General features: G+C 47.4%; 1 pseudogene; it reads left to right on the top strand.

Annotated features, from left to right (window-relative positions):
* The first annotated feature begins 265 nt into the window (after nucleotides 1-265).
* The window catches only part of LOC141270691 (uncharacterized), an 81,747-nt pseudogene continuing 69,046 nt past the window's right edge, over nucleotides 266-12,966 (top strand).

Genomic DNA, 12,966 nt, shown 5'->3' with positions numbered 1-12,966 from the left:
GGGCGTCACTGAAGGCTCCTGGAAGAGTGCGAGCTCCTGAGCCAAACCTTAGTGGGGGTCGTCTTGGGGGATTGTAATCATTTTAGATAGACCTAGGTGATCTTATAGTGTTCACCGCCAGTCACATCCACACATCACACCAGCTTCATTGAGAGTGGTCACTCATGACACACATCTCATACACACAGCTCCCTGCTACATCCACACTGTAACTCCCTCTTGATCCCACATATAAACCCCTGACTCCTCCCCTTCATGTGACTGATCACATGACTGTGACCTCATCACAGGTCCTGTGCACAGAACAGCCATATCTGTGGTGGTGGCTCTGCAGGTGGAGGTATGTGGAGATCCCCATTACTGGGTGCAGGGGGCATTAACCCCTTCAGCGCTGAGAATATTTAGACATTTTGAGACACTTTCTAAGAGCCATAACTTCTTTTCTTCCTTTTCCTCTGATACCTACAACCCAGCTATGAAAGACAGGAAACAAGGAAACGTATTGCATACATAGTACAGTCATGGCCAAAAGTTTTGAGAATGACACCAAAATTATATTTTCACATGATCTGCTGGCCTCTGGTTTTTATTAGTGTTTGTCTGATGTTTATATCACATACAGAAATATAATTGCAATCATATTATGAGTACCAATAGGTTATATTGACAGTTAGAATGAGTTAATGCAGCAAGTCAATATTTGCAGTGTTGCCCCTTCTTCTTCAAGACCTCTGTAATTCTCCCTGGCATGCTCTCAATCAACTTTTGCACCAAATCCTGACTGATAGCAGTCCATTCTTGCATAATCAATGCTTGCATTTTGCCAGAATTTGTTGGTTTTTGTTTGTCCACCCGTCTCTTGATGATTGACCACAAGTTCTCAATGGGATTAAGATCTGGGGAGTTTCCAGGCCATGGACCCAAAATCTCTATGTTTTGTTCCATGAGCCATTTTGTTATCACCTTTGCTTTATGGCAAGGTGCTCCATCATGCTGGAAAAGGCATTTTTGGGCGCCAAACTGCTCTTGGACGGTTGGGAGAAGTTGCTCTTGAAGGACATTCTGGTACCATTCTTTATTCATGGCTGTGTTTTTAGGCAAGACTGTGAATGAGCCGATTCCCTTGGCTGAGAAGCAACCCCACACATGAATGGTTTCAGGATGCTTTACAGTTGGCATGAGACAAGACTGGTGGTAGCGCTCACCTCTTCTTCTCCGAATAAGCTGTTTTCCAGATGTCCCAAACAATCGAAAAGGGGATTCATCAGAGAAAATGACTTTGCCCCAGTCCTCAGCAGTCCACTCCCTGTACCTTTTGCAGAATATCAGTCGGTCCCTGATGTTTTTTTTGGAGAGAAGTGACTTCTTTGCTGCCCTCCTTGAAACCAGCCCTTGCTCAAAGAGTCTCCGCCTCACAGTGCGTGCAGAAGCACTCACACCAGCCTGCTGCCATTCCAGAGCAAGCTCTGCACTGCTGGTAGTCCGATCCCGCAGCTGAAACAGTTTTAAGATACGGTCCTGGCGCTTGCTTGTCTTTCTTGGGCGCCCTGGAGCCTTTTGACCACAATGGAAGCTTTCTCCTTGAAGTTCTTGATGATGCGATAGATTGTTGACTGAGGTGCAATCTTTGTAGCTGCGATACTCTTCCCTGTTAGGCCATTTTTGTGCAGTGCAATGATGGCTGCACATGTTTCTTTAGAGATAACCATGGTTAACTGAAGAGAAACAATGATACCAAGAACCAGCCTCCTTTTAAAGTGTCCAGTGATGTCATTCTTACTTAATCATGACTGATTGATCGCCAGCCCTGTCCTCATCAACACCCACACCTGTGGAATGGATCAATCACTAAAACGATGTTAGCTGCTCCTTTTAAGGCAGGACTGCAATGATGTTGAAATGTGTTTTGGGGGTTAAAGTTCATTTTCTGGGCAAATATTGACTTTGCAAGTACAGTAATTGCTGTTAAGCTGATCACTCTTTGACATTCAGGAGTATATGCAAATTGCCATTACAAAAAATGAAGCAGTAAACTTTGGAAAAATTACTATTTGTCTCATTCTCAATACTTTTGGCCATGACTGTACAGTGCCCTTTCCTTGACCCTCACTGTGCCCCCATGTAATATGTATAATGGCCCCACATACTGTTTAATATTCCCACATTACCTCAACCCCCCCACATAGTATAATTTTCCCACGGTACCGCCATCCCCCCAAAATCAGTATAATATCCCCACAGTACCGCCATCCCCCCAAAATCAGTATAATATCCCCACAGTACCGCCATCCCCCCACATCCAGTATAATATTCCCCCAGTACCACCACCTCCCCCACACAGTATAATGTTCCCCCAGTACCGCCATCCCCTCACACACAGTATAATGTTCCCACAGTACCACCACCTCCCCCACACAGTATAATGTTCCCCCAGTACCGCCATCCCCCCCACACACAATATAATGTTCCCACAGTACCACCATCTCCCCACACACAGTATAATGTTCCCACAGTACCGCCATCCCCCCACACACAGTATTATGTTCCCACAGTACCACCATCCCCCACACACAGTATAATGTTCCCACAGTACCGCCATCCCCCACACACAGTATAATGTTCCCACAGTACCGCCATCCCCCCACAACAGTATAATGTTCCCACAGTACCGCCTTCCCCCCATACACAGTATAATGTTCCCACAGTACCGCCATCTCCCCCACAACAGTATAATGTTCCTCCAGTACCACCATCCCCCCCAACACACACAGTATAATGTTCCCCCAGTATTATTATTATTATTATAATTAATTTATATAGCGCGATGGTGCTGTACATAAGGAGGGGTTACATACCAAATACAGATATCACTTACAGTAAACAAACTAACAATGATGGACTGGTACGGAGGGAACAGAACCCTGCTCTTGCGGGTTTACATTCTACAGGAATGGGGGAGGAGACAGTAGGTTGGGGGGTTGCAGTAGCTCCGGTGTTGTTGGGGGTGGCAGCAAGCAAGGTCATGGCAGGCGGTAAGCTTGTTTGAAGAGATGGGTTTTCAGGTTTCGTCTGAAGGATCCAAGTGTGGTGGATAATCGGACGTGTTGAGGCACAGAATTCCATAGGATGGGGGATATTCGGGAGAAATCTTGGAGGCGATTGCGTGAGGAACTAATAAGTGTGGAAGAAAGAAGGAGGTCTTGGGCAGGGCCGTATTTGGAGTTTCTGCTGCCCTAGGCACTGTCAATGGTCGCCTCACCCCCCGTTACGTTCCCCCCACGTCGTGCCCCCCCTCACATCCAATATCCCCCCCCCCCCCGTCGCGGCCGTTTCCCCAAGTTTCATGTAGCTTCTCCCCCTCCCCATTCCATGTAGCACATATAAAAGGTTGGGGTGGGGGGGATGGGAGCGGCCCACACAGACCACAGGGCTGCAGCATTGCATATGGGGGTGGGGGGGGATGGGAGCGGCCCACACAGACAACAGGGCGCAGCATTGCATATGGGGGTGGGGGGAATGGGAGCGGCCCACACAGACCACAGGGCTGCAGCATTGTATATGGGGGTGGGGGGAATGGGAACGGCCCACACAGACCACAGGGCTGCAGCATTGTATATGGGGGTGGGGGGGGATGGGAGCAGCCCACACAGAACTGGGCTGCAGCAGGCATATGGCCCATATGCAATGCTGCAGTGCCTGATGCAGCCCATGTCTGGGATTCAGACCCCACTGTGTCCCTCCCTGCTGCTGCCTGCCATCATGTCTGACCAGTGACAACAGTCACAGACTAGTCAGACTCCTCAGAGTCTGAGACTAGTCAGAGACTCTGGCAGTCTGGGCTCTGCACAGCACAGAACACAGTACCGACGGCAGCTGCTGACTGCGCGTCTGCGCCTAAACTATGATCCCGCCTCGCCGCCTGCCGCCCGCCATCATCAATTATGCTGCAGAGCAGACTGTCTGCAGAAAGGGCAGCTCCTGAGCCAGCATCATGCATCGGCACCACGGCCCGGGTGGCAGTGTCGGCGCAATGGCACATCACAACAGGACACAATTACCGGCGATGCCTGCTGAGATGAGCCGCCGCCAGCGATGTGCTGCCCGGGTCTCCGCGGGATCTTCAAGTGCCCGGGCTCCTCCTCTTCTTTCCAGATCGCAGCAGCAGAACAGACTAGAGAGGTGAGGTGGGTGGGTGTGACCGGAGGGCGAGAGGGCGCGATCAGGGGTGGATTAAGAGTAGCAAGGGCCCTGGGCAGTTTAGAAGGCGCGGCTTCCCCCCCGCACACACACACACACACACACACACACACACACACACACACACACACACACACACACCTACCTGATGTATCACATGTCACATGATCCCCTGTGATAGATCATGTGATAGTTCACGTGAAATTAATCTGGCACAATATTAATTATAATAAAAAATTTTAGGCTGTGTGCCCACTATGCGTTTTTTAAGCAATTCCGCTGCAGAAACGCTAAAAAAACACTTGGTAGAAGGTCTGCCATGTTCCCCAATGATAATCCGCATGTGCTGTGCACATGCTGTGGAAATTTCCGCTGCGGATTATCATTGTGGAAAAATCCGCAGCACTACCAATTATTTTGCGGAAGCTCGGCGTTTTCGCCGCCATTGACTTGCATTGGAACGCATGTAATCCGCATCACTGCATCTGTACATGCAGAATCCATGCGTTTCAATGTGCGGATGGTACCCGGGTTTGGAGAAGAGGAGACTCTCCTCCAGACCCGGGTACCATAGTACCTGTAAAAAAAAAGAATAAAATAAAAAATAAGTATCATACTTACCTTCTGATGGCCCCCGGTGTCTTTATTCTTTATCTGATGCGTCCTGGCTTGCCGGCAGCTTACGGTGGTCTGAAAAGGATCTGCCGTGACGTCATTTAGTCATTTGACGGGTCACGCGACCGCTGACGTTAGCAGGCCATCAGAAGGTAATTATATTTTTATTTTTTATTTTTTATCATTCTTTTACGGTCATACTATATAAATGCATGCCGGTTGCATGGATTTATATAGTGTGATCAAGTTGTCAAGCACTTTCCAAGTGATGCTAAAATAGCTTGTCAACCCACATGCGGAATTGCAAGTGAAGAAAGCTTCACATTCGTATGTCCCTGGCAGGAAAAACGCATGTAAAATCCGCATGCGTTTTTTCTGCCAGGGAGATGCAAAAACGCTCGAAAAAAATCCGAAGCATTTCTGCATCGTGGGCACATAGCCTTACATTAATTGTATGACTCATTATTGAGCACACGTAGCCATCTATACACGGCGGGAGGCCGCACGGCGCCATCTACACACAGCAGGAGGCCACACGGCGCCATCTACACACAGCAGGAGGCCACACGGCGCCATCTATACACAGCAGAAGGCCGCAAGTAGCCATCAATACCCAGCGGGAGGCCACACGTAGCCATCTATACACAGCGGGAGGCCGCACGTAGCCATCTATACACAGCGGGAGGCCGCACGTAGCCATCTATACACAGCGGGAGGCCGCACGTAGCCATCTATACACAGCGGGAGGCCGCACGGCGCCATCTATACACAGCAGGAGGCCGCACGGTGCCATCTGTACACAGCAGGAGGCCGCACGGCGCCATCTGTACACAGCAGGAGGCCGCACGGCGCCATCTATACACAGCAGGAGGCCACACTGCGCCATCTATACACAGCAGGAGGCCGCACTGCGCCATCTATACACAGCAGGAGGCCGCACAGCGCCATCTATACACAGCAGGAGGCCGCACTGCGCCATCTATACACAGCAGGAGGCCGCACTGCGCCATCTATACACAGCAGGAGGCCGCACTGCGCCATCTATACACAGCAGGAGGCCGCACAGCGCCATCTATACACAGCAGGAGGCCGCACAGCGCCATCTATACACAGCAGGAGGCCGCACAGCGCCATCTATACACAGCAGGAGGCCGCACAGCGCCATCTATACACAGCAGGAGGCCGCACAGCGCCATCTATACACAGCAGGAGGCCGCACAGCGCCATCTATACACAGCGGGAGGCCGCACGGCTACCCCCGGAGAGACAGCGGGAGGCTGCACGCAGTCACGCACACACAAACATATACCGACATATACATACACGCATAAACACATTTGAAGCACAAAAATACATATAAACAGACATCACACAATGATATCTGCCTGCACACACACAATATCACACATACAGTACAGACCAAAAGTTTGGACACACCTTCTCATTTAAAGATTTTTCTGACTTTGAAAATTGTACTTTCACACTGAAGGCATCAAAACTATGAATTAACACATGTGGAATTATATACGTACTTAACAAAAAAGTGCGAAACACCTGAAAATATGTCTTATACTCTAGGTTCTTCAAAGTAGCCACCTTTTGCTTTGATGACTGCTTTGCACACTCTTGGCATTCTCTTGATGAGCTTCAAGAGGTAGTCACCGGAAATGGTTTTCACTTCACAGGTGTGCCCTGTCAGGTTTAATAAGTGGGATTTCTTGCCTTATAAATGGGGTTGGGACCATCAGTTGTGTTGTGCAGAAGTCAGGTGGATACACAGCTGATAGTCCTACTGAATAGACTGTTAGAATTTGTATTATGGAAAGAAAAAAGCAGCTAAGTAAAGAAAAACGAGTGGCCATCATTACTTTAAGAAATAAAGATCAGTCAGTCCGAAAAATTGGGCAAACTTTGAATGTGTCCCCAAGTGCAGTTGCAAAAACCATCAAGCGCTACAAAGAAACTGGCTCACATGAGGATCGCCCCAGGAAAGGAAGACCAAGAGTCACTTCTGCTTCTGAGGATAAGTTTATCCGAGTCACCAGCCTCAGAAATCGCAGGTTAACAGCAGCTCAGATTAGAGACCAGGTCAATGCCACACAGAGTTCTAGCAGCAGACACATCTCTACAACAACTGTTAAGAGGAGACTTTTGTGCAGCAGGCCTTCATGGTAAAATAGCTTCTAGGAAAGGAATGGACATTAGACCAGTGGAAATCTGTGCTTTGGTCTGATGAGTCCAAATTTGAGATCTTTGGTTCCAACCACCATGTCTTTGTGCGACGCAGAAAAGGTGAATGGATGGACTCTACATGCCTGGTTCCCACCGTGAAGCATGGAGGAGGAGGTGTGATGGTGTGGGGGTGCTTTACTGGTGACACTGTTGGGGATTTATTCAAAATTGAAGGCATACTGAACCAGCATGGCTACCACAGCATCTTGCAGCGGCATGCTATTCCATCCGGTTTGCGATTAGTTGGACCATCATTTATTTTTCAACAGGACAATGACCCCAAACACACCTCCAGGCTGTGTAAGGGCTATTTGACCAAGCAGGAGAGTGATGGGGTGCTACACCAGATGACCTGGCCTCCACAGTCACCAGACCTGGACCCAGTCGAGATGGTTTGGGGTGAGCTGGACCGCAGAGTGAAGGCAAAAGGGCCAACAAGTGCTAAGCATCTCTGGGAACTCCTTCAAGATTGTTGGAAGACCATTTCCGGTGACTACCTCTTGAAGCTCATTAAGAGAATGCCAAGAGTGTGCAAAGCAGTCATCAAAGCAAAAGGTGGCTACTCTGAAGAACCTAGAATATAAGACATATTTTCAGTTGTTTCACACTTTTTTGTTAAGTATATAATTCCACATGTGTTAATTCATAGTTTTGATGCCTTCAGTGTGAATGTACAATTTTCAAAGTCATGAAAATACAGAAAAATCTTTAAATGAGAAGGTGTGTCCAAACTTTTGGTCTGTACTGTACACACACTCTCTCACACACACACTCACTCTCACACACTCACTCACACACACACTCACTCTCACACACACACTCACTCTCACACACACACTCACTCTCTCACACACACACTCACTCTCTCACACACACACTCACTCTCTCACACACACTCACTCTCACACACACACTCACTCTCACTCACACACTCACTCTCACACACACACTCTCTCACACACACACACTCTCTCACACACACACTCTCTCACACACACACACACAGACACACACAGACTCACCATCCCCCGGCTCGGCTCCAGTCCTCTCCAGTGCAGCACTGCAGGCCGGGCGCGCACTGCGTGATGTTACAGCTAGGCCGTGCCTCCTAGCAGTGACGCGGCCGGGCCTGCACACAGGGAAGTTAACTGCTGCAGTGCTGGCCCGGCCGGAGAAGAAGCAGCGGCCGTGCGCCGCTGCTGGGGGAGCGGTCTGGGGGCCCCCCCCCCGCCACTGTCTGCCAGTATGTGCCGCAGCGCCGTACATATAATGAGGGTAATCCGGCCATAGACACCCCCGATTGCCCTCTTTATAATCCGCCTATGGGCGCGATGACCTGGGGGGGGCGGAGCCACCCAGGCCGGCTCGGGGCACGAACCAAAAAAAAAAAAACCACGCTCAGGCGCCACCCTCCCCAAATTCCGGCGCCCTAGACATGTGCCTACAAGTGCCTAAGGGCAAATACGGCCCTGATCTTGGGAGGACCGGAGGTTACGTGAGGGAATATATCGGGAGTTTAGTTCAGAGATGTATGGAGGAGAGAGGTTATGGATGACTTTGTAGGTCAGTGTTAGTAGTTTGAACTGGATACGCTGGGGAAATGGGAGCCAATGAAGGCGAGAGATGAACAAGTCGTGCAGCAGAGTTGAGGATGGACTGGAGGGGAGCGAGAGTGTTAGCAGGTAGGCCACAGAGGAGGATGTTGCAGTAGTCGAGGCGGGAGATGATGACGTCATACACAAGCAGTTTAGTAGATTGAGGGTTGAGGAAAGGACGGATTCTGGAAATATTTTTGAGCTGGAGGCGACAGGAGGTGGCGAGAGCTTGGATGTGGGGTTTGAAGGACAGGGCAGAGTCAAGGGTTACTACGAGGCAGCGGATTGTCGGTACAGCAGAAAGAGTGATGTCATTTATTGTGATAGAAAGATCAGGTGGGAAAGATACGCGAGATGGGGGAAAGTGATGAGTTCAGTTTTGTCCACATTAAGCTTGAGGTAGCGGGAGGAGAAGAAGGAGGATATGGCTGCTAGACATGCTGGGATTCTGGACAGCAGAGAGGTAACATCTGGGCCAGAGAGGTAGATCTGGGTGTCATCAGCGTACAGATGGTACTGGAAGCCATGGGATTTTATGAGGTGTCCCAGGCCAAGGGTATAGATTGAGAAGAGTAGGGGTCCTAGGATAGAGCCTTGAGGGACTCCAACAGAGAGGGGGCAGGGTGAGGAGGTAGTGTGGGAGTGGGAGACGCTAAATGTGCGGTTAGAAAGGTATGAGGAGATCCAAGATAGGGCAAGGTCTTTGACACCAAAGGAAGAGAGGAGCAGTAGTAGGAGGCAGTGGTCAACTGTATCAAAAGCAGAGGACAGGTCAAGAAGAAGGAGTACAGAGAATGGTCTGTTAGCTTTGGCTGTAAACCAAGGTGGTACTACCACCTGTAAACCAGGTGGTACTTTGGCAGTACAACCATTCCCCCCACACACATTATGATACAAACTGCCCCCCACAATATAGCACGACACACCCACCTCCTTATAAATAAATCCTCCTTTCACCCCATTTCTGATGCAGATACAGATGACCCCGGGACACAGCACCGACCTCCTGGATCAATTTCCCCAGTCTGGAGATGTGGATCCGGGCCGGTGCTACAGATATATGGGGGGCTCTTATCTGCGGTATGAGCTGTACTTTGTAATGGAGACATTCTGGGGACAGATTATTCCAGAAGAAGAACTTTTTATCTTCTTAGTCAATGAAGCTGTATTTTAGCTTGTTTTTTCACTTGATATTTTTAATAACACCGTTCTATAATAATATTGTTAAGCCCCGGCAGTTATGGAGATTTATAAGGATATATTGATGGAGAACAGAAGCTACCACTACTTTGTGTGGATCAAATAAAATAAAAACTAATCAAAATTGAGAGTCCTCAGTAGTTGATACCGTTAATCTTTCTGCCTTGATTGACATAGATGACGCATTATAAATCATCCACAGATCACTGGCTGCACAGTCTCTTCATCAGTTGATATTATATTTGTTACTATCTTTTCAGTCAGCGATTAAAAGGTATCGAACAGTGAGGACTCCAATTTAGATTTATTTTTTTTCTATCTACTGGCCAACATGGTATATAGATATATTTTTCCTGTAAGATAAAATGGAGTAGCCTCTATGGCCCCAATTCATTAACCCCTTTAAAGCCCAAGACGTATTAATACGTGTCTGCGCCCTGGGCTTTAAGAGCCTGATGCGTATTAATACGTCTTTATGATTGCTCGCGCACAGGCTGTGTGCTGGGAGCTTTCCCACACCGCTCCCGGCACATTAACCCCCGCAATGCTGCGATTGAAGTCGATCGCAGCATTGCGAGGACAACGGGAGGTGATCGCGATACTCACCTCTCCTGTCAGCCTCGAGCACTGTCTGCCGCGGCTTCCCGGATGTTGCCATGACGACCCGATGTCGTCATGACAACATCCGGGTCACCAGACAGCAGGAAGATATTTTGGTCATGCGCAGTGCATGACCAAAATATCTTCTGCATCTGCAGCACTGACAGCCTGTATAGCACAGGGATGGTGCTGCATTCCTGTGCTATACAGGCGATCAGAATAAAAAAAGTGAAAGTCCCATAGTGGGACAAAGAATAAAAATAAAAAAAGTGTCAGAAAGTTAAAAAAAAATAAAAAAATTATACAAATATTAAAAAAGATTAAAAAAATAATCCACCAAAAATAAAAATATAATGTACCCATCAATAATTATTATTATGAAAAACAAAACAATAAAAGTACACATATTTGGTATCGCCGCGTCCGGAACGACGTGACCTATAAAACTCCCACTAGTTAACCCCTTTAGTGAACACGGTAAAAAAAAAAAAAAAAAAAAACGAAGCAAAACACAATGCTTTATCATCATACCGCCAAACAAAAGATGAAATAACACGCGATCAAAAAGACGAATATAAATAAAAATGGTACCGCTGAAAACGTCATGTTGTCCCGCAAAAAACAAGCTCCATCAGCCAAAAAATAAAAATTTATAGCTCTCAGAATAAAGCAATGCAAAAATTTTTTTTTTCTATGAAATTGCTTTTATTGTGTAAAAGCGCCAAAACATAGAAAAGCGATATAAATGTGGTACCGCTGTAAACGTACTGACCCAAAGAATAAAGCTACTTTATCAATTTTACCACACGCGGAACAGCATAAAATTAAAAAAAAAAACAATTGCTGAATTGTTGGTTTTTGTTTATTCTGCCTCCCAAAAATCGGAATAGAAAGTGATCAAAAAATGTCACATGCCTGAAAATGGCACCAATAAAAACGTCAACTCATCCCGCAAAAAACAAGCCGTCACATGGCTATCGGCCAAAATAAGGAAAAATTATAGTTCTCAAAATATGGCGATGCAAAAACTAGATTCTACAAAAAAATGCGTCTTTTAGTGTGTGACAGCTGTCAGTCATAAAAACCCGATATGATTCTGGTATCGCTGTAATTGCACCGACCCGAAGAATAAAGTCGTCTAATCACTTATACCGCACAAGGAACGGCGTAAAAAATAAAGTCTTGGGTTAGGGTTAGGGTTGGGGTTAGGGTTAGGCTAGGGTTGGGGTTGGGGTTAGGGTTGGGCTAGGGTTAGGGCTATGGTTGGGTTAGGGTTGGGCTAGGGTTAGGGTTGGGCTAGGGTTAGGGTTGGGCTAGGGTTAGGGTTGGGCTAGGGCTAGGGTTGGGCTAGGGTTAGGGTTGGGATATTTTTCAAAAGTAAAAAAAAACAAAAGATGAGGATATGACAACTAGTGTTGAGTGCAAGTGCTCGCTACTTGAGTTTGCATCGGTTGCTCGGGTATGCACTGAGTATCACGGGTGCTCGAGTGACATGCTTGAGTCTCCGCCCCATATGCTTCGCGGTCAAAAAAACCTTGCGGGGATTGCCTGCCATGCACGAGCGATCCCCGCATGTTTTCTTTTTGGTGTCTAATAACCGTGAAACATGCGGACGGGGACTCGAGAATGTCACTCGAGCACCCGCGATACATGGTGCATACCTGAGTACCCGATGCAAACTCAAGTAGCGAGCACTTGCGCTCAAGATTAATGACAACTTATTCAATATGATGACCTAATGTTATCAAATTCTGTCGTACCTCTGGGTTCAAAATGTTCACTATACCCCTTGATAAAATCCTTGAGGGGTGTAGTTTCCAAAATGGGGTCACTTGTGGGGGGTTTCCACTATTTAGGCACATCAGGGGCTCTCCAAACGCGACATGGCGTCCTCTCTCGATTCCAGCCAATTTTAGGTTCAAAAAGTCACACAGCGCTCCTTCCCTTCTGAATTCTGCCGTGAGCCCAAACACTGTATTTTCCTCACATATGGGGTATTGGCGTACTCAGGAGAAATTGCACAAAAGTTTTTGGGGTCCATTTTCTCCTCTTACCCTTGTGAAAATAAAAAAAATTGGGGCTAAAACATAATTTTTGTGGAAAAAGTTAGATTTTTTTTATTTTCAAGGCTCCTTGTTATAAACTTCTGTAAAGCACTTGGGGGTTCAGGGTGCTCACCACACATCTAGATAAGTTCCCTGAGGGGTCTAGTTACCAAAATGGTGTCACTTGTGGGGGGTTTCCACTGTTTAGACACATCAGGGGCACATCCGCTAATTATTCAAGCAAATTTTACATTCAAAAAGTCAAATGGTGCGCCTTCTCTTCCGAACTCTGCCGTATGCCCAACCAGTGGTTTTCCCCCACATATGGGGTATCTGCTTACTCAGGAGAAATTGCACAACAAACTGCATGATGCAATTTCTACTGTTACCCTTATGAAAATGCAAAATTGGGGGCTGAAAAACATTTTTGTGGGAAAAATGTGAAAATTTTATTTTTAAGGTTCAATGTTATAAACTTCTGT

This window comes from Phyllobates terribilis, unplaced genomic scaffold (genome assembly GCF_046119375.1).
Source record: "Phyllobates terribilis strain yellow unplaced genomic scaffold, ASM4611937v1 Scaffold_5__5_contigs__length_657084704, whole genome shotgun sequence".
Lineage (NCBI taxonomy): Eukaryota > Metazoa > Chordata > Amphibia > Anura > Dendrobatidae > Phyllobates > Phyllobates terribilis.
This window is presented reverse-complemented; position numbering and strand designations above follow the sequence as displayed.